Here is a 27,429-nt window from a genome sequence, read left to right on the forward strand (position 1 = left end):
CCTATCATAAAAATGGAAAATAAAGAGCTATTGTGATAATTCTCTTCTACATAGAGACTAAAATATAAAGCAAGTAATCAAAATTAAAGCTAGTAAACATAGGTGATTAAGCAACATAATCATAAATAAAAATATAAAACAACTACACTGAAACTAATAAATAATAAAATAGCATAGAATTTAACACAAACATAAAAAGATATATACTCAAAAGAAAAATATTTACCTTAGAAATCTAAATGGGAAAACCATATTGAAATCCATCCTCGATATGTTTCTTCAATCCTCAGTTACAATACTAGTCATGCTTCTATCCATCATCATGTCCTTCGCTAAAAGATTTATTGAAAGTAAACATATAGAAAGAAATAGAGAGAGCTCTATAGTGATAGGAAGGAGAAAAGGTATGAAATTTCATTTCACATTCCTTATTGTTCTCTCTTACTATTATTTTATTTTCGTTCTAATCCTCACTTTTCCGCTCTTCTGTCTAATTTGTTTTGATTTGAGCATTATCTTGCGTAATTTACATAACACTTCTTAATTGACATATTAACGCTTAGATATTAAATGTTACAACTATTCACTTGTTTGAATCCATTTTAAGTTAAATAATATCTATGCGATATCTCAATGTTCATGCAAAAGATTGAATATTATTTTTCATTACCCATCTCTACTTATTTTTTGTTCCTTAATGAAAATATACTTTAATTAGAAAAATTAATTACTTTTTACACTAAGGTTCATTATATTTTTACCACAATATTTCCTAATGATCTATGTACAACATCTATATTAAAATAAAATAAATCAAATTACCCGTGAAATAGCAGCAGCCCATAGAATTATCCTATCAGATCTAATGGGCAATGAGCTTCCAAAATTTCAGCATTTCTTCTACTTTATTCAATCAAAAAAGGCTTTCATTGCATCATCCAAACATTTTGTGATATTTTTACCTGTAGTCCAATATACTTTTACAACTCCTTACAAGCCAATATGCATGATGTGCGTAGTCCTCTCAACCCCAATAAAAAAAGTCGATATCATCTTTGGCGTGTTGATTAAAAACAAATCCAGGGACTATGATTTATTCTATTAAAAGCATCCATGATAGGTAAATTGTTTGTCCATTAAGGTTTGGGTTTATGAAAAGCATGGGTTTGGGATTCAGATTAATACTTTATCGTGTTTACTTATTAGATTTATTTTAAATGGGATTTTATTAGTTTTTATTAGTTTTTCTAAGTGTAAAAGTATATTTGAGAATGGAAAAAAAAATGTAATTTTTTATTTTTTAAATTGTATTTTTCAATGTTATAATATTATAGAACATGTGCATATATTAATATATTTAAGTATGTTTAAATATTAATTTATATTAAAATATTTTATTCATAACTTATATGGTATATTTTTATTCTATATAACATTAAAGTATTTTTTTTAACATTTTCTCTATATATAGATATATATGAAATTGATATCAGTGTTAAAATATTTTAAAAAGTATAAGATTTAAACATTTTACTCACATATATATTTTTTACTTCTAATTACTTTATATGAAATTATATTAGGCCATATGGACAACTATTAAATATGCATGGCATATTTTTTTTTCTTTTTTATTATAGCTCACATTACTTTTCTATTTAGAAAATATTTTATTTTTAAGAGGGACGGACATACTTACATATTGCCTTCACACTGGGCTATAAAACCATCATAGAGGGCTATATAACTAACATAAAGTCATCTTAACTATAGTACTAAGCTAACATGATGCGAGAGAGATCAAATTTCTTCAGGTACATACTTCTTTAGAGTGAAAAATATAATGTTTTATTTTTCATGGTTTAAATTGTATTTTTGAATGATATATATATATATATATATATATATATATATATATATATATATATATATATATGACCAAATAAACATTTTAACCATATAGAAAAAAAAAAAAATTAATATTCATGAGCGACACATTTTATAAAGCAAATTAAAATGGTCCTTTTATTATTAATATATTTTTAAGTATATGTCAATATTACTTTGTATTAAAATATTTTATTGATAACCCACAATATGAAATTGATATCGACATAAACTAGTTAACATAGATCTTCAAATAATTTAATTAAATATCTTTTTGAAGTATTTTTGAAAAGTATAATATTTAAACATCTTAGTCACATATTTCTTTTTTACTTCTAATTACTTTACCACATATTCATTTTTTCAATTATAAACCACGTTATTTTTTATTTTATTTTAAAGGGGACTGACAGATAAACAAGCTTACACATCCCCTCATACTAATTTGTAGAATAAGTCTATCGACTTAATAAGAGAGGTTTTAAAATCATAATTTTTTTAAATTATATTATAGATATTAAATAATATAAATGAGAGGAAATATATAGAAGATTTATATATATTACCCTTAAAAAGAACATATCTTTTAAAAAATATTCTTTAATATCTTATAAATCCACGTGTTATACCATATATTTACAAAGTAAAAGTGGCATATGTTTCAGATGGATGCTTTTAGATTACTTTTTATGATCAAAACTCTGTTCATTATTGAACATAAGACATATTTGCATTTATAATTTTTCTAGTAAATTAACAACTTTGAGTTTCTCATGATTTAATATTTTCATAACTCTATTTTTAACAATATCAATGGAATTTATAAAGGGAAAAATATTATTTCTAAGCTAAATGGTTAAAATATGTAGAAAAAGTATATAGCATGTAGTTATATAAGGGCTAAGGGCTAAAGAGTTTTAAGAAAAAATTTAGTTTGAATAATACATTTTTGCCCATTAAATTAAAATTGCTTCTTTATTATTTCTTATATACATATATATAAAATATTTATTAAATACATTAAGAGAAATGATTTAAAGAATAGTTAAATTATAATATTATGTGACGTGAGTAATTATAAGCTAAACAAAAACAATTAATTTCTAAATAAATTTGTATCTTGAGAAATGATATTAAAGCTCTAAAAATAAACTTAGATGGTAACTCAATCCTCAGCAACGCAACGACTCAACTTGACATCAAACCCATAAAAGAAGAAATGAACAAATTAATTGAATTAGATAATAAAGAACACAAAAGAGCCCCAAACCTTATCATTGTTGGTATAAAAGAGAAAGAAGATGATGACACATTAGCTACAGTAAAAGAAAAACTCAATACTCACTCACAAATTCAAACAATTTATCTAATAGAAGCACAAAGGGTGGGAAATATTCTTGAGCATAAGTGTTGACTAACCCGTGTTAAGGTAAGTTGCAATGACTAGAAATTAGATATACTTGGTAAATCTCCTAGTCTAAAAGGGTCAGAAATCTTTATAAATGAGGATCGTATCCCAGAATACCGAGTTGAACTAAGGAAAGAGGTCCAATAGGTACAAGAGGCCCAAAAAGGAAGGCAAATGGGAGATCATTACAAACAGAAAAGATATTATTAGAGATAGAGTTCAAAATAAAGTGATAAATACGAATTAAGAACACTGAGGGTCCTCTTCTGGAACTGTCATGGTTTTGCATGGTGCAAATGTCCTATGTTAATTTGGATCATGAGTGATACTAATGTTATTCTATTAGTTGAAACCTGTGATCATGACGAATATAGGGTTCCCCACATTAGTGGATTCATTCTTTGGTCTACCTGGAACAAGAGATCCTCACACCGAGGGGTGGGTGGTATATTGTGTCATATAAAAAGTAACATTGAATCCCACATGTAGCTTCATAATATTGACCTCGTTAATCAATATGTTTGGATCAAAATCTCTGACCTTAATACTAATAGAATTTTCCTTGCAACTTGTTACTTTGCTCCCATTAACTCTACCTACAATAAGAAGAAAAAGCTAGATAAGAAATGTCCCTTCATTAAATTAGAACATGATATATATAGCCTAAGGAGTGAGGGAAACATCCTTGTGCTCAAGGACTTTAATGCTCAGACTTCCACTAACCAAGCCACTCTATTAAGTAATAACTATAACCCTAACCCCTTATGGCTTGGTGAGGATTATGTTCTAGCTAGTAAATTCCAAAGAAACTCCGAAGACACTACCAAGAACCTTTTTTACATTGAGCTAATTAAGATATGTAGTTCCCAAGACCTGATCATTTGTAATGGGATCAATAAGTGGCTTTCCTCTAGTCATATGACTTATATTCATGTGCGTGGTAGCAGTGTTATGGACTATGTGATATTTGATACATAGGTTCTCCATCGTATAGTTAATTTTGATATCTTAAACGACCATGAGCCTGACTCTGACCATAAACCTCTCTTCTTAACCCTTAACCTTGATATGTACACCAACCACATGCATAACAATAACAATAGTCAAAGACATGTGTTTTGACAAAAGTAAAACAAATCTCTTCTTAAAAGTTTGAGCAAAGGAATTAGGTTCCTTAACATATGATGACAACATTGATCACATCTACCACAATTTTAGTACTATCCTCTCCACTACCATTAAAAAATTCTCTATGGAGGTATCATATAATAGGCACAATAGGACTTCCAACCCCTAGTATGACAACGATTGTAAATATGCTAGGAAAATGATTAGAGATGCTCGCATCAAAAGTATTAAGGATGAGAAATCAAGGTGTACAAAGTTCTTATCAAAAGGAAGACGAGAGACTATATAAACAAGAAGAAAGATATTCTCCCTCACCTCTCTAAAATTGATCCTAGAAAGTTTTGGAGTAGCATTCTTGTCCAACCCTTGGTGGTCTTAATCTTGCCAATAACATTCTCGTATAATCTAATAATAACAACCCTTAACTTAGGAGGAACCATTATTTCATCGAGCCTTTGCCATAACTTCTCTCAAGGAATTAACATTCGCCATCAACTCAACTAGAACTATAACATTGGGAAAAGGATGTAGGAGGTTGGAAATCTTACTATGAGCTTGAAAAAAATTGTAAGACAACTAATATTTGTGCTTGGAGTAAAAAATAGTTCCTCTTCGAGACTCTCGTCACCCCTGTTATTTTATATGGATGTGAAGTGTCGGGTTTTATTCTATCTAGATATTCTTGGAGAAAGATCGAAATGATTCAAAAGTAATTCATAGCCTACAACCTCAATATTAAAGGTAACACTCCTTACCCTATTATCTTTGCTTAAACTAGCCTTCCCCCCATTGAATGCATGGCTATGTTTAGGTATCTGATGTATAAGAAGAAGTTGTACAACATGGAAGCCAAGAGGCTCAAAAAAATTTCTTCTAACTCTTGTCAAAACCACCTTCAGCTCAAGTGAGGGTGCCGTAAGGATGACAAGTTTTGGATTGACCATTGGGAGATAAGAGAAGAGATCCTCTTGGAGAATAAGGATAATATTAAAACACCATTACCTCCAAATTTAAGGATAAGTTTTGGAGTGATAAGGAGTTAGAGGGGAAAACAAAGTTAAGATACTATAAGGAGGTAATCAACCCCATGCTTTATAACTAGAATTATCTTTCTGTATTAACCAATTCTAAGAAGTGAATGAATATTTCAAGGATTAGAACTAATTCTCATGAAGTGAAATTAGGTGTTGGTCTATTCCCAAGATTTCTTGGGATGAAAGAATATGTGTCCTTTATGATACTGAGAGAGTCAAATATGAAAAACACTTTCTCTTGGATTTTCTAGCCCTTACTCACATCTGTTATGATTTCCATAACATTCTCCCCACTACCAACCTCCTTGACTTTAGTTCAATGACCTGAGAATGCTTCTTTCCTTCTTTTTCAATCACAAAAAAAAAAATCTTAAATAATTTCAAGTAGCCACTTCTTTATTAAGGTCCAATAGACCATATTGGTCATAATGAACATTAATCATCTTCTTCATCATCATCATATTATTAAGAAATATAAGAATCATACACTTAAAAGAAAACATGTTATGACCCCTTTTTATAATTTTTTATTATAAATTTTACAGATTTATTTTATTTTAGTATTAAAAAAATACATTAATATTTTAATAACATTTAATATATTAAAAAAACTATTTGAAATTTATTTAATTTTTAATTTATATTTTAAGAATATTTTCAGTATAATTATTTTATTTTTATTTTTTAAAATAAAACAATTTATCTATAATACTTTATTAACATTATTATATTTTAAATTTAACATTATTATATCTTATGGTTATTCTAAATATAAATATGTAAATATATCACCATTTCATTAAAAAAAAATAGTTTTATATCTAATTTTACATAGATAATAAGTTTTTTATGTTTTACATAACCTTTTTATCAATATAAATCATTTAATTATCCAATATAATTTATAGTTTTTTATTTTGATGTAAAGTGAGTCTAAGGTGTTATTATGATATGCCAGGTATATAAATAAAAATATTCAACTTAAATCACCAAGAGAAGTCTAGAGTAAGGATGCATTTAATCTAGTACTTTTATATTCTATAATTGATTTATTCAAGTTCTTAAATAGGCTTCATCATAACAAAGAGTCTAAACAAATACCATGGACTATGTAATACCACAAGCTTCTAAATAACCATTAATAAACCCATCAAATGACTAACACAAACTTATATATAATTATTATTTTTTAATTTTAATTTTTTAATTTCTAATTTTGATGTTGATTGAGACAACATAGAATTACAATACATAATGCCTTACATAAAGTTTTACAACATCGCTACCATTCTAAGATCGTTGTAATAATATACATGAAATGGTAAAAAATAATGGCAACTATAACCACCATGTTAAGAAATGTACAAGAAAAATATACTAGTTATGTTAATATTACGAAAATAATATTTATGATAATTATTTAAAATTTTATACTAAAATAATATTTATTTTTATTATTTCGATACACATGTTTATGTTGGTATGTTTATTTTGGATTAGGTCTTTTACAATTTTAATTTGATTATCAATAATTATTATGTGGACATAGGGATTTGACCTCCATAATATATTCTAGAATATTCTTATTAGAAACATAAATCAAAGGTTTAGATTTAGATATATTTCCATATGTTTTTTTCACTTTTAATTAAATTCATCAATTAAAAGGAAAGGCATACAAACAAGTTTCATCGAAAATGGTTTTTAGGAAGAGTGATATTAATGAGCCATGGTATTGTACCAAAATTTATCTATAGATTAATAATGTTGATGATAAAGTGGGTGTGAATCTCAATCTTGTTTTATATATATATATATATATATATATATATATATATATATATATATATATATATATATATATATTAAATAAAGTTATAAGAAAATTTGCGGAGTGAAATCTCGTATTGTCTTAGAAACAAGAAATTACATCAAAATATTAAGAATTTTAAGTTAGTCAGTTACTAGGAAAGCCCTAACATATCAAAAAAATTCACCCTTCTTAGCGGGGAAAAAGACATGAAAGTGCCAAAAGCTCAAAATTTACCATGAAAAGACTAAAATAAGGGCATTTTCAGTTATTCGAACAAATGGAAAAAATAGGAGAACAAGAGACCAAGGACATAACACGAGACTAAGCTGAGGGTTATGAATTAGTAGTTACGACTTGGATTGGATCCTTGTATTGCTTGGTATACCATTTTCTAAGGGAGAGATTCAAGTCTCAATGCACTCTAACAACTTATCTAGGTCCTTCATGTGTTTGTGCAAGTGTTCCATGGAGTAGAGAATACCTTCTCTAAGCTCATACCAGTTTGGGAGGACCTTGCCTAACATAATTTTCATATGCCAATACAAATACATCATGTTCATGTACAGGTTAAATATCCCACTTGTATGTCCAATGCTTGGCACCCAATCAATCAAATCAGTTAGAACCTTGGTATTCAAGAGGTGGTGGCTTTTGGAGGTCCCCTCTCCCTTGGAATGCGTGAGCTTGTATTGAATAGGGCATGTGGTAATTAGGGAACATTTGAGGGGCTAATATTCGCAGGTGAGCTAATTTTCCATGCTTTGTCCAAAAAAAGACTCACTAATTTCCCTTTTTTTTTAAATGATTCGCCCAAATTTTATAGTACACCATTAATCCATAAGGAAGACCACTATTTAAAAAGAAGAATTAAGGAAGCAATTGAAATTGAAAAATCCTCTAATAATATGAATAGGGATGATGGTCTGAAACTTAGTAGTACCTGGAAACCCTTACTAAATAAAGTAAAGTAATTCCAATTTAATTAAAATAAAAATCATATATATTTATAGATATAAAAATTAATTCACTAATTAAAACAAAATCTAAACTAAATTTAAAATTAATTTAATTAATTAATTAAATTGATTTTATTTTAAATTTAGTTTAAATTAATTTTAATTCAACTTTATCTTAGGTTAAATTAATTCAACTTAATTTAGGTCATAGTAATTTAATTTAGTTTAAATTAATTTAATTTAAGTTAAATTAATTTGAATTTTATTTTTAATTTAGGTTAACTAATTTAACTTAAAGTAATCCAATTTAATTAAAATAAAAATTATATATATATATATATATATATAAATTAATTAACTAATTAAAACAAAATCTAACCTAAATTTAAAATTAATTTAATTAATTAATTAATGTGATTTTATTTTAAATTTAGTTTAATTTAATTTTAATTCTAATTTAGCCTTATCTTAGGTTAAATTAATTCAATTTAATTTATGTCATAGTAATTTAATTTAGTTTAAATTAATTTAATTTAAGTCAAATTAATTTGAATTTTATTTTTAATTTAGGTTAACTAATTTAACTTAAAGTAATCCAATTTAATAAAAATAAAAATTATATATATATATATATAGATATATAGATATATAAATTAATTAACTAATTAAAACAAAATCCAAACTAAATTTAAAATTAATTTAATTAATTAACTAATTAATTAATTAAATTGATTTTATTTTAAATTTAGTTTAAATTTATTTTAATTTTAACTTAGCTTTATCTTAGGTTAAAATAATTCAATTTAATTTAGGTCACAGTAATTTAATTTAGTTCAAATTAATTTAATTTAAGTTAAATTAATTTGAATTTTATTTGAATTTTATTTAGGTTAACTAATTTAACTTAAATTAAAATAAATATTTTATTAGGTTAAATTAATTTAACCTAAATAAAATTAATTTAGGTAAATTAATTTTATTTAAGGCAAAATTAAAGTAATTTAATTTAATTTAGGTCATATTAATTTAATTTAAGTTAAAGTAAAGCATGTTAGGTTAAATCAATTTAGGTTAAAATTAATTTAATTCAAGTTAGTGTAGGTTAAATTAATTTAGGTTAAATTAATTTTTAATTTTATTTTTAATTTAGGTCAGATTAATTTTATTTTTAATTTAGGTTTAAGTCGATCAATTAAAGTAAAATAAAATTCAAAAAAAAAAATAAAAAAATTAGTTTATTTAATTAATTTATCTATAAATATATGAAAATCTAGCCGACCTCACATGCCCAAAGTTATCTCTCTACCCTTTCTATCCTTCTATTAATAGATTCACAATTGCTTGGCTCTCTCTTCTCAAAATACGGATTTCATTACCCTGATGATGGACTCACCTAGCTAGTCCGAAACGTCGGTTTCAAAATTTGCTCACAGGTTTTTCCATTGATTAAAATTAAATACCATTATTTTAACCTAAAATTTTCAAAAATATTATATCAACTAATATAAATCATTGGAAATCTAAATATTTCTACAAAAATATCTCCAAATTTTTTACAATTTTCATTTTAGGGACTAGTAAGATTCCTTAATGTTTCTAAACTTTAAGATAAAGTTCCATCCTTAAAATTTTCCCTGGTGGCAATATCCCTTAACCGAGTATCAGTTTCTTGCAATCGATGATGAGTACGTGTACTACTTCCATTGGCATGTTCCTGGTAATATGTCACACCCCTATAGACATGGTCACACTAACGAGGAATTATGAGAGCACAAGAAACGAGAGAAGGCCAAAGAAATGGATGATGGATTTCATGCAACAGACAAAGATTCATGTGCAAAAGAGTAAGGTGAGAAGGACAGATCCACGAATGTGGCTCAGATATAAAAGTGAACTTAATGGATGATGTGGAATATGGGAGGGGAGCCTGGAAGGAAAATTTCCTAAAGGGAGAAGTGTTACCAGGTAAGGAAAGTCATGAGGGGGAGAGAGGAGCTCAGTGAGAAAATACACATAGAATCAGCTAAAGAGAGAACACTAGGTAGCCACAGGGGATCGAAATCCAAGCTATAATACTATGAATAAAACCCAAATAAGGAACCAAAATGGAAGACGTATGGTCTTTCATAAGAAAAATTATCCATGATAGTTACTGAGTTATTCTATGGTGTTGGGATGATCTATTCAATGTCATGTGATGCCACAACTATTCACAAAATGTGTTTTAAGCTAAAAAAACAAAGAGCTCAATGATCCTGCACGAAAAGTGTAACATCTCTATGGAGCAAAGCTCTTAAGTAAATTGGTAACAATTTTCTTCAAAATTGTTGTTCAAATGGGAAATGGGACTATCTCCCTCACTCTATTTCTAGGGATCAATAAGAGTCCATTTATCCTCGCCTAGAAAGCTCTCGTGATTTAGTGGGAGATGAACCAATGCAACATATGAATAATTATTTTCATATTTCAATGCCTGTTAATGCCTATGAAAAAAATTCTTTGATAGTTATTGTAGTTAAAAATTTGCAGTGGAAGAATAGAGATTTCATTTTCCATGCTTGGCATTTTCTACAGAATGATGGTTCACCCAAGAGAAACTTCAATGTACACATTGAAGAATTGAGTTTCATTTCAGGCATATGTGATTGATGTGATGAATGCAAAGGTGTTTAATGACTATGGTATATGTTTGAAGGGTGTTATTCCCTCGCACCAAACCCAAACTTTAACATCCACTATGGGGAGTGTTGTCACATCCCACATCCGCATGGATCAGTGAGACAACGACAGCCCAACCCCTGCACTTTTGCTCAGATAGAACTCTATCTATGGAAACAAATTTATAAATTAGTTAATTCTTATGATATTTTTAATTTAAAAAACTTGAGATGTATGATGAATTAAACTTTTTAACTCTTATTATTAATTGATACCTATCAACATTTACTAGCCATTTATTTATGCCAATAGACATATTTAATTTGGAATTAGGATTGAAGAATTTTAATTTAATTATAAATAATTATTAAGGGGAAGGTAGATATTTAACCTTCGTAGAATATTTTGGAATATTCTTAGTAGTATACTCAAATCAAAGAATAAAATTTATTTTCAATATAGTTTTGCCCTTTTTGCACTTTTATTTAAATTGGTTAATTAAAAAAAATGTTCTATGAACAAATCTCATATGACATGAGTTATGGTTCTAGGGGCATGTGGTATTGATAGGCCATGTTATTAGCCCATGGCAATGCAAAAATGTCTATTTACATATTAATAATATCCATATAATTGTGGGAGTCTTTGTAGCTGCTACAACAACCCTCGAAAATTTTACCCATACATAGATTTTGGAGCCTCCCTTCTATCCACAGGAGCTCATCATTCACTGTCGTCAAGTATTAATTCTATTCTCAAGACTTATATTTCCTGTTGTGCTTGTGGTTTCTTGTTTTGATCCTGATCTAAACCTTTTCAAACATAAACTATCTTCTACACAGACCTTGGAGCATTGTTGGTCTTCTCTCCAGAAATTACGCAATCTTGGAAGGCAAACCAACCTTGAGGATATGAATTGTGCAATATTGAGAGGCAAGCTAGCCTTGAACTTGTAAACTGCACAATTCTAGGAGACATCCCGACCTTGAGCTTAAAAATTGCACAAAGCTTCCCTTGTTCTTAGAAACTGCGCAATTCAGTAAGTCATGGAGTTGACCAGTCCCATGTGGTTCAGAATTGTGTAATACTTCTTGGTAGTGTGAATGGTCACTTCAGTAAAAAATAAAAAATTAATCCCTGGAAAATAAGGAATGATGAATTAGTTTCTTCAAGAGTCGCACAAGTTGTTATATTTAGACTTTCTGCCAACTGTCACCTTTCCCTTGATTTTAGGGATGTGCGTCAGAAGCCCTAACTAGTCTAGATCTATATAGTAGACATCCCTCGATCTCATTTTCACATTCAATCTTGAAGCTTTAGACTTTCCAAAGAGATCAATGAGCCTTCGATGGAGTTTGCAGTACTTTTTCGAGTGCATTTTTCTTTTGTCGTCTTTTGTCACCTTTTTTTTTTCTTTTTGTTGTTTCACTTCTGTGAGTGTTGTTTTTCCTATTTCTTTTCATGGTTTCTCTAATTTTAACTTATACTACCTTGTACAAGTGTTGGTTTAGTCCATCATTTTCCTTTTACAAGGGTCCCATCAACTTTGTTTTTTTTCCCATCAGTGGTCATCGTTTCAACGACTCCTTGTGCATGTTTGTTTTTCCTTTTACATGTTGACTTTTTACACTTGATTTTCACTAATTTATATTTTCTTAGTAATATCTACACTCTAACTTGAATCATCACTTATACTTTCCACTTTCCCATCCTCTTTGTGGGAAGATCTTCCCTTCACTTGGCTGATAGTTCCCTTATTCAACTGGGTATTGCACAAGTCCAAAGCTCAAGCCTCGTGCTTGACCTCTGATACTGCCTAATGTGTAGTACCTGACTTTCCCAATTGCGCATTTCACAGTTCGAGGGCTCAAACCTCATCCTTGGCCACTGAGAGTGCACAATGTACAGTCTCCCCCTCAGTCTTCCTAGGCTAAGACGGTGCAATCCACACTTCATGAAGGCAAACTCTTCCCATAGATTAGGAATTGGGTAGTCTTCCCTCTCAGTCATGTGGTTTCTTCCTTGATCTTGCTTTGTGAGACATTTTTCTCAAGCTAATATATGTTTTCCATGAGTGCATTTCCCTCCTATAGGTATTAAATTTGTTGAGCACTTCTCTTCATCAGTTACTGTTATAATGATCCCTAAGAGATCTTCATGAAAGGAAACTATAGAAAGAAGCACCACTGAGGCAGTTGAGAGTACTCCAATGAACTTACCAGTGTTCTTAAATACTGAATTTTTCATAGATAAAGAGTAAGAAATCACATGGAAGAAAGTGAATGAGGCATTCTTAGCAACAAGCTTCAAAGAAGATCTTGAAGACTAGTAGGTGTATATCAATGTCCAAAGGTGAGGGTTAAAAAATATTTCATTTAAGTACCATGCTTTTCCATGTGCAAATGTTTTCAGTTGTTTATTGTCTCATGCATATCCAAATACTAAGACTCTTAACAGTTCTAGTGGACAAAGGTGTGCCTCTTTCTTGGAAACATATTACCATTTCATGTATCATTTGTCGGAGTCGGAATTGCTCATGGATTCATATTCTATGCATTCACCAACTACTTGAGTACAAAGGATTTTGCCAAAGGCTTGGTGAAAGAGCCAAAAAAGTTCCATCTAACACCCACCAACACCTACAAGAAAAATTATCTCAGGAATGCCTTTCAGTACTTAATAGTTCTATTTTACAGGATCTATTGTCAGCAGAGTACTCAGACATTCCCTGAAGGATGGGCATTCTTACTTAACCAAATTGTGAATGAAGGAAAAAAATTCAACTAATCAAACTTGTTGGCTCAACAGTTGAAGATATATGTAGCCATTGCCCAAAATCCCCCCAAGGGAAATCAAGCCAGATTCTATATTTTTGCATACCTATTGGATGAAATATGTACTCACAATTCATTTCTTGTCATGAATTGGACCAGGTCTCTGAGAGAGACTATCGTGCACATTTACTGCAAACTTCTTTCAGGCTGCAGCTACAAAGGAGTAACGGAGAAGTTAGATGATCATTTCCTCATCCCTCTGTAGAAGTCAATATTTGAGGAAGAACCACCTTTCATATCATGTGGGGCAATTGAAGCCGTGTGAGAAATAAGAGATTAGTTTGCCTCACTGAATGGAACTTTCCTCATAATGTTTGGCCCTCAAAAGTCTCCACATATTTTACCGAGATTGGTTTGCCTCACCAGATGGCACATTCCTCATAATGATTGGCCCTTAGAAGTCTCCATATATTTTACCGAGGTATGCCATCGAGAAGTTGGTCATGCAAGAAGTTGCTTACCACCTTTCCACAGGGTTATAAATAGTTTTTCACTGGAATAATAAAGCATGTTGGCCTATTCTTCCTTTGCAAATTAGATTGTATGACATTAAGATTTTTATGGTTCCCTATACCAAAGGCACACACATACTGAAGACACGATGATAAAGAAATTCAGATTCATTCATTTGGAATTCAATCTATATGATCCCAATTTTTTTTTTTTTAAAAGATATGAAAAGATTCATCTCTAATAACCAAGCAAGACATTTCATAGACTCGAGGAGAAGGATATGAAGAATTATTAGGAGGCCTCCGAGTCCCGCGAGCCAGTTAGATTTACAGGAAAATCACTCGTTACTCTATAGAAGGAAGTCACTCTAGAGTCACTACTAGCAAGAAGTCACAACCCACTGTGCGAAAAGGGCAAGAGGAAGGTTTCACATAGCCCAGTGGAAGAGAAAAGCTGCAAGATGAAAGAAGATCTAGTCATCCTGAAAGAAGCCATAGCAACATAGAAGAGGAGGAAATAGAGGAAGCAGGAAGTAGGATTGAACGAGAAGGAAGGATAAGAGTAGAGGATATTGGAAGAAGAAAGACATAATAAAGAAGAGGAAGAAAGATAGAGAATAGAAGAAGAAGAAGCAGCACATAGAGAAGTTGAATAATGAGAATAGAACCAACTAATTGAAGAGGAGAGCAAACAATTGTAGGACAATGAGCTCGCTCAAGAAATTGAAGAGTTGATTGTGATTCAAGACATGGAGGTGGAACTAGAGTTGTTGAAGCAAGATGTTGATTTGGTGTCGAGCACTCAACAGGTCACCATTCAGTCTCCCCCTCCTTCGATAACCGAGCAATATCCAAGCGAGGAAGAGGAAAGTGTTCCTCTTGATGATGGTATGGTGATTGACATATTCAATTTCATTTATGACAAGCCTCAGAAGAATATTGTACAAGCAAGGAAGAAACACTTTCTGGACGACCTTGCATCTTCTACATTCATTAGAGAAAGGGTGACTGTGATAGACACCTGAAGGAATCCAAACGCCATTGCCACTACCAACTTTTCCTTCGCACGAGTAGCAAAGTGAAATACAGAATATCTGATGCTCGAGAACAAAGAGATGGCAAAGAACATACAGGTTGCACGACAAGAAGTTGAACAACTCCAAGCAGATATCTAGAACATAGCTCCTGCACAGGTCTATCTGGAAGAACTTAAGGCATCCATACTTGGAGAAGTATTACCATTGGTATATACCATGTAGAATCTTTATGAGGATCTTATCACTATACATAAACCATTTTTCCACTTGCATGACTTGCAAAAAAAGTTTAAAGATCATGGTAAATATCTCAAGGTTGTACAAACAACTATTATTTCCATGCATAAGTGGTCAATGCAATACAAAGGGGCACCTCCCGAGTTTGGAAATAAGATAAGGCAACAGGTAGAGTTGGAGAAAGAAAATATTTTGATGTTTATCCAAAATAACAAAAAACTCGCCTTGTTCATTTCCAACATTCATGCCTCATAATCATGTTTCTACAACAATGTGGATTTCATGGTGAAATTCCACAAGGTTCCATCAGTTGGCTCACTCGTTGAATCCAAAACTAGGAATCAGGTTAGGCAGGAGGTTGAAGAATACTTAGATCAATTTAGACAGATCGCTACCAAGGAATATCTTGAGGTGAACAGAAAAAGTATGTAGAAGTATATTGGTGGCCCTGTTCATATAAATACATTGTTTCTCTTGGTAAAGAAGGAAAATTAAACTAGTTCCAAATTAGTGTACCTGGATGCAATGGAGGCTAGAGTCCGTTTCTAGCCTAATCCCATCGTACAATTCAGGGAAGTCATCACATAGTAGAAATCTTGGCACCACCATGTGACCAAGGAACTACAAGTTGAAGTTGTTGACCTGGATTTTCCCCAAACTCAAGCTTAACTTGTTTAGTCTTATTAGGCTCTCTAGTTGGCTCTATCTAATTTTGTCCTATGTGGGTATGAGTATGTTGTAATATTATTTTGTAATTAATTTGTAAGTTAAATTCCAAGTGTCAATTATTGAATGTGAAGAGTCAGTTTGTAATGAAGTTGAATATTCACGAGGGAAGTCGAAGACTCACAAAAGGGTGATGAACAGTAACCCTGTTTGTTATAAATATGCCATCATAACTCATGTAAATGGTCTTTGGAAGCCAAGATTTTCGCTAGGCTTTTGGCTTAGGATCAGAAGCTTAGGCATTTTTTTGAGAGCCTTAGCTTCTCCATAGCATAGAGGGAGTATATTTCTTTGAAGGAGGAGATGTGGACTTCATGTTCCACTGTTTGGACTAGTGGTTCATCAATTGCATATGTATGCTTGGAACTTTCACTTTAATAAAAGCTCGGAGCCAACACGTTTTCATGCATATGTTGTGAATATAGTAGGACTATTCTTGTTATGTTTTCAATACTTCATGTTCCATTGTTTTGACAAGTGGTTCATAAATTGTATATGTATGCTTGGAACTTTCACTTTAATAAAAGCTAAGATCCAACACATTTTCGTGCATATGTTATGAATATAGTAGGTCTATTATTATTATGTTTACAATATGTGTTGTATCATTTGCGCTAACTCTTATACACTATTTCCTTTGAATTAGTATAAATCTTGTTGAATGTGTTTTGTTGTATATTTCCACCATGGGTAACTTGTGAAATATTTTGCAGGCTAACTTGTGATTCCTTTTGTGGTCATATGTTCCTTTCGTGTTGTGTGCTACTACATGATTCTAAGGGGCTCACTCACTCCCCCCTCACCATGTTAGAACATTTCATACATTGCACTTGACACTTCACAGAGTCACACACTTGTTTCACTAAAGCCATGAATACACCATCCTATGCGTTATTGCAGCCAAGACACATCATTCAAAATCCATTTCTTCAGCCACTGGGTCATATTCAGAATGTGTCTCCTACTCCAAATAATGTGAGTTTTAATTGAGACTTCTTATCAGGGAGACCCACTAAATGTTGGTGGGTCCAACACCATCAACAAGAGTGTATATTAGGAATTTTGTTATATATTTTTTTAAACATATATATGTTTTAACTTATATATTAATTCTTTTTCCAATAACAATAATAATAATAATTATAAATAAAATAATAATTTAATTAATTTTTATTTTTAAAATGTTAGTAATTGAAACATATTATGAATTAAGTGTTTGGATTTTATTATCAACATTTACGCTATTTTATTTAAATACCTCCACTAATTTATATAAGTAAAATAACATATAAAATCTATTTAACTCCTAATCACAATATCTAATTATTTATACAAAATAACTTTCTTATTATTATTTTTCCAATAGTGTTACGAGAAAATAAAAGACTATTCATAACAAAATACATGCTAGATATGACTAGGCTATTGTTAGAATTGATGGAGAAATATATTTTAGGAGGTAGTTAATTCATTAATTGAGCATATGCCTTTGATATCAGGGCTGAGTGGTGGTTTTGGTGAAGTGTGTGGAGAGGCAGATTTGTGTGTTTCTCCATGCTCTAGAGAAGAGCCAACACATTGAACTAAGGGAGTCTGCTACTGAAAGGGAGTCTTCAGCATGAGAAGGTTGTGTGCTTCATTCTAGAATTGGCTACCGAATTATTTGATCATAATCGTTATTGGATCTTAGAACATACCAGCGAAGGTGTGTAGATCCGTTGTGTGAGGGAAACAATGTACAAAGGAGGAGTTCTTGCCTCGTGTTGAAGTGAATATGAGAGCAGAGAAACCCATGTTGTTTGCAGAAGAAGCCGATGGTGCTTGTAAGAAGAGGTCTCGGCCAGTGGTGAGAAGAGGTCGTGGCTCGATGGTTTGATCGCTGCATCAAGGGTGCAGATCGCTGCCAGCTGAGAGCTGCAGTCGTGGAGTCTATCGTGCTATGGAAATTATTGAACAGCTCAACGATTTCCTGATTCTCCATATCAAAGTTGGTGCAACCGGGGACCAGGTAATGAAGGCCGAGATTGTAGTTAGTGTAGTTGGATATCAAGCAATCGCTAGGATGGTGGAGCCTGTTCGTTCAGGGTGTAGTAGATCCTAGCTTGTGAGATTGATTTTCTGAGTTGCATGGGTGATCGAGAGACATACTACTGCGTAGTGTATCCGTGGGTGGATCTGTTAGTCGAAGCGCAGAAGAGGTGCTGGTCTACGTGGCAGTGGAAGCCACGTAGGTGAGTTCCAGTTGCAGAAATTGTGGGTGGTTCTTCGAATATTAGGGAGAACATAAGCCATCGTAGCAGCATCGAATATTGGTGGAGTTGTGGCATCCCTGTGTGGATGTGTTTGGCATTCATCTGTCCCACGGAGATTGCTCATCTGATGCGTTCAGTTTAAGTGGTGCAGTGAGCGTGGAAGGAAGTTGCAAAGGCTGTGGAGAGCTTCCGATTCAGATTTTAAAATGTGGAGTATTGCAAAAGCCCACAATTAGTCAACCGACTGAACAATATTGCATTTTACCATGGGCTCTCATGGAGGTCGGGCCTGGTGGCAGCTCTATTTATATCTGGGAGGTCACGATTCCCTACCAGAGGTTGTGCAGTGGCTTAGATCCACAGATCGGTAGCCGTGGATAGTGTTCGATAGCGTAAAGGTGTGGCTCTGGCGTAGAACTACTCGAGGAGGAGGAATGATCGGATACAGTGTGTTAAGTACCAGAGATTCAAGAATCCGCTATAATTGTAATTTTCCACCATGTGCTACAAGTCTCTTGCATGGATCAATGCAGGGGAAGGCATGACCCTGACCATGGAAGGGAATCACCATTATTTGAGCTCCTTCTTGTTCCATATTTGTGGAGAGCGATAATTGTTTTTCCCTTACATATCCATACATATATTCTGATGGACTGATTGATACATCAGTGGCTTAAGAACGAAGCAATGCATGAAATCTCTGTTTCAATGGAGGAGACCAGAGGAATTTTGAATGGTAAGTAGAGAATTATATATTTGTTGAATGGTGGATTAAGGATACCATCTGTTCGCGTAGCAACAATTTGCAGGTCGTGTTGCTTCCAATAGTGGGTATTCTAGCAAAAGGTCACTAATTGAATTGTTTGATCAAAACGTTACCTGTTATAAATTGTATAAAGGAGTTGAGCCTAGCTTGGAGCACTATTGTAGTAAGAGTGAGATCTGTCATAGATTGGGATATTTTTTATTTTGTTGCTAACAAGAGTTATCAAGGAGTGTTTGTGTGTTGAAGTGAATTCATTGATGGATCAACAAAGTAGTCTGAAAGCGTCTTGAAGGAAACTAAGGAGAAAGAATCAAGGGACATATGAAATATATTGTTTTGTTGAAGTTGGTGAAGAGTTTCCATTTGACGTTGATGGAATTATAGCTGATCAAGTTGACGATCATGATGCATATCTAGAGTTTGTTGAAATAGTTAAGAGATTAATTCTTGATCTACCCTCTTTTTTAGGAATCAATTATGAAAGCTCGGTCACTGAAATGAAAACAACATTATTGAAGGTAAATTTATTGAATTATGTTGAATATGCTATCAATTTAAACTATGATAGTGGAGATGCACCAACATTACATCTTATAACATATGCATTAGATGAAAACATCATGTTCAACATACTACATGAATATGGTAAGATTCAAAATGCAAAGTTTTGTGGGATATTTTAGAAATGAAGTATAGTGAGGGCAAAGATGATGAGGGTTTTGATCTTGAAAATGATGATTGTGTTTTCAATCCCATAAGTGATTATGAAACTGAACATGTCAACATTGACGATGCAATGATGGGTGATGCATGTGTGCCTGTAATTGACATTAAAACATGTGATGATGAAGATACAACCATTATTGTAGAATTTGAATCTTTTTATGAAGAATTATTCCCTGATGTAGAGACCTATGAAGTCAAATTTGATGAGATCAATGTATCTCATTATGAGTGGATTAATCTGTTGTATGAAAAGCATCTTATTGATGATTTGTTGTTCGGTGAGAAGAAAAACCTATCTCCATATACAAGTCAAATGCAGGACAACATGTTTGCAGCAACAAAATTGAGTAAAGAGGTTGAAGGCATGAATCAAAAAACTATGTCAGTAGAGAGAAATAGAGAAATGAAAGCTCTCTTCAAGGAGCAGGAAGAAAAGATCCAATATGGTCCTCATTACAAATCTAACATTGCTTTTAAGTGTGAAGATATTGGCATTCAAGAAGAAACAATTGAAAATTCCCAAGAACCTGCAACATTGAATGTTAACCTAGAATTGAGATCAAGAAAGAGGAGGATAAGAGTTCAAGCATTCTGCCTTTGGGGAAGAAAACATAAAAAGGAGGAGAAGCTCCATCACTACCTTATGGAAAGAAATGTGAAGATGAAACTTCACTAACAAATGAACAAGCATGGACTCTCGAACAAGAAGACAAAAATGAAATCACATTTACCAAGTTATTTATGTACTCTTGTAAGCCTAATTGAGAGTAGACCAGCAAGCATATGCTATTTTTTCAAGCACCCTTTCTTCATTAAGGGAGAGTGTTAGAATTAATCGAGAAATATATTTTAGGTGGGAGTTAGTTCATTAGTTGAGTGTATGCCTTTGATTAGGATTTAGTTCCTATTCCCTTGGAAGTTGTTCTAACTTCCCTATTTGAGAGTAAGTTATATATATTCATGTGTGTAATGGAATGATGTAGAGCGTTCTGCCAGTGGCAGTCTCCAAGTGTAGTCTCTCTCACCTCAGAGCTACCCAGCTTGATCAATCAAGCTTAATTCTTCAATTTTTTATCATCTATCTCCCCATACAACCTAAACACATATAAAGAGCTATTTCCCCAAAGAGACGATTACTAACTTTGAGCACACAAAAACATTCCCCTAGAAAAAATGTAATAAACATTTCACATACACCAAGCAGAAAAGAATTTTAAAACTTCATCCTTTTATATCATTTTTTTATATATATAACACGCCTACCATCTCTTCCTTCATATCGCCTTACTGTAATGGTCATTTTTTCTATCATTCCCCTTTTCAATAAAATTTATTTCATTGCCAAAATAAAATTATATTTCTATATAAATATAAATATTATTATATTAATAACTTTTAATATGAAAATTATGTTTAAATCACTAGTTCACTACAAAATACTTAAACCTTTGTAGTTCAATATATATTTAATGTCTTTTGGCAGCCTTGGATTTTGGTTTCACTTTTTAAATTTTCATTCACCAGAAGAACATAAGTAGTGTTCAAGCCTACTATTGGCCTATTAGAGTGATAAAATTATGGAGCCACTTTATTAGTAAGGGGAAATATTGATACCTTCATGTGCAAGTGATGGTTGCTATGTTGAGTCAATAGTTGTTTTCTTTGTTTATGGTTTGGGACTTAAATGCATAGTTGATTGCATTGTTCAATTACACTTTTTTTTTTCAATTGAAAAGATCACCTCTAGAGTAGTTTTCAAGTATACATAGTATTTCTCAAGACAAAACATATCAAGACCAAACCTCCCCATCATCCATTAGACCACAGCCTGAGACTTCATTACACTTATGGAAATATATTACCTAATTTAGATTGTATATTTTTTTTTCATATGCCTTTGATGAAACAAAATGTAATTATCCAACATAAGCTTAAAATTACACCCATATACGTAAAACACGTAATGCACATTTTGTAGAAATCCAAATGATAATGAAAACTATTGCTACGTTCAAGACTTCATTCAATTAGCAAGAGCTATAGTTTGAGTTCCTCACAATATATTTGGATGCTAATATATGAATAGAGAGTTAGAGGGAGTGACGAGGAGAAAAGAGTAGACAACAATGCTGAATTAGAAAGGGTATGGACATAACTCAAAAGCCCAGATTAGCATTTTCATCTCGATATTGTAATAGGAATCTTTAGACATTCCAATCAAAGTAAAAATTAATACAGAGAAAGTGTTCTGTCTTTGTAGGCAATTATTGGTGCAAAGTGAACCTTATGAAGCTAAATAATTAAAGCCAGCCATTTAATCTCAATATGTTAGATAGCAAACAAAGATACTCATATAACAGTCTCCTCATATAACACCAACAAATAGAAATCAAAGGACAATCGACAAAAAAAATTTAGTGACAAAAAATATATATATTATTGGAAGTAATGCTTCCATGACTTTCAAGTCATCCTGAGTTGTAATTGTGTGTGTTCCTGGGTTATTAGTTGTATTAGCTATTTGTAGTAATGTAGATTCACTATTCTCAGATCTAGAAGTATCATGTATTCCTATATATGTAATATTTGTGAGATTAATGAAATAAGTGTGTGATTTTTGTTGTGTGAACAATCTCTTGCTCTCTCTATTTTCTAGCATGGAATCATAGCTTTTTTTGGCTTAACTCCCTTGCGGGAAAGCCAAAAATATGTGAGAGAGCCTTGAGTTTATTAATCATATATAAATATGTTTGTTGAGTGTTGAGCATTTTATTTTAGTGTTTCTGTGTGTAGATTTTTTCCTGTGTGTAGACCTAGAGTCCAAGCATGACTTTTGGGTGTGATTTTGAGAAGAAATGTTTTCTTCATTGCTATTAAAATATGTCGACAAGTTAATTTCTTTGATGGATTTGATAATTTTTGTAGTTTTTTTTTGCATATATCCAGTTTTTTTGGGACAACTTCTATGATTTCATGGGCTTCCACAAAAGAATACCACATGTCCTCTCTATTGTTGTACCAACTCTACTCATTGTATCTAGTTCAAGTGATTAATCCTAGAATGGAGCCACAAATTGGGAGAAGAGAACTCGCTATAGCTAAATAATGCTTGAGAAGTTGAAGGAGCCTACTGACAAGAGTTTTGTACCAAGTGGATTTTGGAGAATCTAATCACAGCCACTTATTAGGTTTCAAAACCATCCCTCCAAGTGTCCTAGTTTAGTTTCACTTACTCCAATTTAAGTCAAGTTTCAATCCAGTTATTTACGAATGATGTTTCTAATGCAGTATTATTTAACTAATTCGTAATACTGAGAAAAGGAATTCCTCTACACCACATTTTTTTCTCTTCAATTTTTATCATTTTATCGGTGCTTAGACTACATAAGACTCTTTGAAAAATCAATAAAGATCAGAGAAACTTGCATAAGACTCCCTGAGTGAGCAGCAACATAAGTGAAGATAGAGAAGAAAAAAAAATAAGTGAGCCAACATAAGACTCTTTGATAGAGCAATGGAAGTTTGAAGAAGCCTACTGTAAAGAAGCAGAGAGAGAGCATAAGACTCTTTGAAAGAGCAACAAAACTGTTGGGCATGGGATCCCCCAAGGAAAGTTTTGGGGCTTAAAGCCCAAGTTTTGACTAAGTCCATTGTAAAGACTCCGTGAATTGCGGGCACAGAGCGTGAAGTTGTAATAGAGTCATAGGGTTGTCTGCCCTTACTTTTGTAAATTTAGTGTCGGTTTGATAAATCTACCCATGGTCCACGGGCCATGGGATTGTATAAATAAGAGCGAGGCTCTAAGTGTAAAACATGATCTAAGCATAAGGATGTAAGAAATTGAGGAAGCATTGAGTCAAAGTATAGAGTTGTGTCTTTGGGTCGTAGATTAGGAGAAAGGCTTTGTACCTGAGTGCGTAGAGGCCTAGTAGTCTGCAATTGAGTGCGTGGACCCCTTTAGCTGAGTGCGTAGGGTAGTTTGAGTCTGTAACTGTTGGAAATATTAATAAAGAGAAGTTTTACCATATTTCTATGTATCTTTTCCTGATTTATGAATTAAAGTATATTGGGTGTGAATTGCAAGTTTACTGTTTATTTACTGTGAAAACTTATATGAATATGTTGAATCAATAAATATAATATAAGGTATCTGTTTACGTGAAAATAACTAATTGTTAGAAGAATATAAATAAGATCTGTGGCGTGACTTGGGGAAATAGTGCAGATCACTGCTCCTGCAGCATGAAAGCCACACAGCCCCTGGATTAGGGTTGCGCAAAGGTGAATATAATAGGGTGCGAAGGCCTCATAGGTTAGGGAAGTACGTGAAGTAACCTGCATGAAGGCATTCACAGTTGGACTAAATAAACCCCTCAAACATCTCAAGGGTGTGGAAACCTAGTTCAAGCATCCCACCATACTGCGTCGGGTGAGACCTCAGTCTGTGCTCCGTGGAATGTTTCCGAAAGGGCAAGTAGTACAAAGATTTGTTTGGCTAATTAATTCTGAACCTAGGTTATCCCCCAACAAGCCAACAAATGATTCTATTGCCTGGACCGCAATTTGCATAGAGATGTCTAATGTCGTATCATTGGAATCCAACTAAGAAAGAAATTGAAGGTTGGTTGGACAAAATAATTCATGAGTTCATGGCATAGGAGAACAAGAATCCATCACTATCAAAAGAAGAGTGGTTAGACTGCTACCTATACACATAAATCCATGAAATTTTCTTTGCATCTTTCCCTACTGAGCTGTATGAGTGGATCACGAAGTTAGCAAATAACCAAGGAAGGTGCAAGCTTGACAATCCTATTATGTGGACCCCAAAGTTGGTGTGCAAATTAGAAGCATCGGAGGATAAGATCGCGTGCGTTGTTGATCACTGACTCAATCGAATTATAGGAGGATTCATTACTGAGTTCCTGGTAGATACTTCAGTTAGCTATAGCGAAGCAGAGTGATGCTTCCCCAAAGGACTGCGGGGTAAGTACGTTAAGTCTTCGAACACTTGGATTAAAATGATACTATGTGAAAAGTGGATTATGCGAATCCATTGATGTTTGGGGATACGAAAAGTGGGAGAATATATAGAAATGAAGGTAGTGCAGAACTAGAAACTAGCCCCTTGATTTCACCTCTATGAGGGGACAAGGAAGAGCTCACGAAGCTCTCACCGAGAAGTGTGATCAATCTGATAAGGTAGAGGATTCCGCACATACCACCCCCACGCACACCACCACCAATTTCATTGTCATCACCCCCATCTTCGCTCGTACCACCTCTGTCACCACCGTGAGTCAACATGGCAAGCGCAATAAAGTTGTCGGTGTTCAAGGGAGTAGGAAATGAAGATCCATACCTATTTTGGTTTGTGATAAAAGTTGTATGGGAAGCACAGGGAGTTAGGGATGGCAATATAAAGAAAGCGACATTGGTCAGTGCTCTGCAAGATCGTGCATTGACCTGGTATATTAAGTATTCTAATGACAATCTGAATGCGGGGATCACAGACATCCAAACTACACTGAACAAAGAATTTAGTAGGCCGAAGTTAGAGGCATAGTCGATCATTAGGTTCAAGGAAATCACGATGGTACCAGGCGAGACCCCCTAGGAATTAGATCAGATACTGAACTGCATGATTCAAAAAGCTAACTTGACTTTTACGTATGGATACCACCACGAATGGTTTGTAGCATCACTAACGCTGCATTTGAGGAACACGATGTCACAACAAAGGTTAACAACTTAGGCAGATGCCTTGGAAATCGTGATGAGGCTGCATGAGACCCCGATACAGGATCCTAACATGTTAGTTCAACAGATCCACGCATAATTGAAAAACATGTGCCTTGAGATGCGGAGTCTGAAACAAGATGGAATAGCTTGCCTGGAAGTGCGCGATGAGGTATGGTGTTTTAAATGTAAGGGCTAGGGTCATGACAAGTACCACTGCCCAGTGTTCGTGAATTACCCCGTGGGAGGAGGACTGATGCCGTTAATACTGAAGGCCCAAGCAGGACCTAGTGTGACACCTGCATTGTGGTGTGCGATTTGTCAAATAGGAGGAAATCATGCTATGGACAACTGCCATTTGTTGCAGAAGTACATGCATAATTCCCAACAGTTGTTCTGTAATTTCTATAGATCAGTATGACATGATGAGTGCACTTGTAGAAGCTATGAACTGATGATGGATAGGACTCTCACCCACAAAGTTCAGGCTGAAATGCAACCCCTTGACTGGAATGCAGGAGTGGCGCGAACTGAATTTCAGGGGCGCAGATGAGGTTGAGGTGGAGGAGGACCTGGAAGAGGTCATGGACAGCTGATATGTTACAATTACGGGGGCCAGGACATTATGCCCATGATTGTATGAATCTGACGGATCCATCACACTTGTATTGTACATTGTTTGATCATGAGATGGAGGATTGTCCCACACTGATAGTGAGGCTACGCGACAAGGGAGTGCTCCAACCTCCCCCGACTCAGAACCTGGAAATGATGAGGTCTAAGCTGCACAAGGAAGACCCTAACATAAACATTGTGCTCCGAAGTGGGATAACGATAGGGGATGATAAAGGCAAGCAGCTTGAAGATAGTACTTGGCTTCACAAGGCTCCAACGAAAGAACCAGAGTTTGATTTGGAGCGTGCCAAGGAAACCTTCATGGAAGTTAGGAAGAGCTTTGTTGATGCCTCCACTTCAGGGAGCAAAGGCAGACTAGAGCCACAAATGGACCCATTAATGTTCACGACATTCCTAGAAACATGCATGAAGCTACTATGGGATAGGAAGGTTGTAAAAGGATTGCAGGAACTCATAAATAGATGCACTGGGACCACACCAGGAGAACCTCACGTACTCTAGAAGATTGGAAAGCATGCGACAAGGACGGGAAGAGAAATGAGGTTGACCACATAGATTGGAGAATATGAGATGGACCAAGTGATTCTGGACTTAGGATCAGATGCGAGCATTCTACCGAAGCAGAAATGGGAGCACATGGGAAGGCCTACGCTACAATGGTCTCCTATCCAACTATGAGTGGTGAACTAACAAAAGATCATACCTATGGGGAGATTGCAGGGAATCACCATGGATATTGAAGGAGCAAGCGCACTAGTAGACTTTCAAGTGATAGAGATTGTTGATGACAGAAATCACTACCCTGCACTATTAGGAATATATTGGGCTACTGATATGAATGGTGTGATAAATTTGAAGAAGCGCAAGATGATTTTTGAGAAAAATTCTGTATGTGTAGTCGTACCTTTGGACCCTACAGAAGGATCTACATAGAGCCAGTGCGTGACTATGAAAGCAACGATGACCTAGACTGCATTTACAAGATAAATGCGTGAGAGCAAGATTGGGTAAATCCCACTATGGATTGATGAATATCATGGCAGCGCAAAAGCTCCTGTACATCAGATTCAGATGAAGAGATAGAGCGATGGCAGAACCAGTTACACGAGATAACAACACTGAACTGCAACATGATGACAA

The sequence above is a fragment of the Pinus tabuliformis genome, chromosome J (genome assembly GCF_031772625.1).
Source record: "Pinus tabuliformis cultivar Carrire ecotype Pingquan chromosome J, CPIR1, whole genome shotgun sequence".
NCBI classification, from domain to species: Eukaryota; Viridiplantae; Streptophyta; class Pinopsida; order Pinales; family Pinaceae; genus Pinus; species Pinus tabuliformis.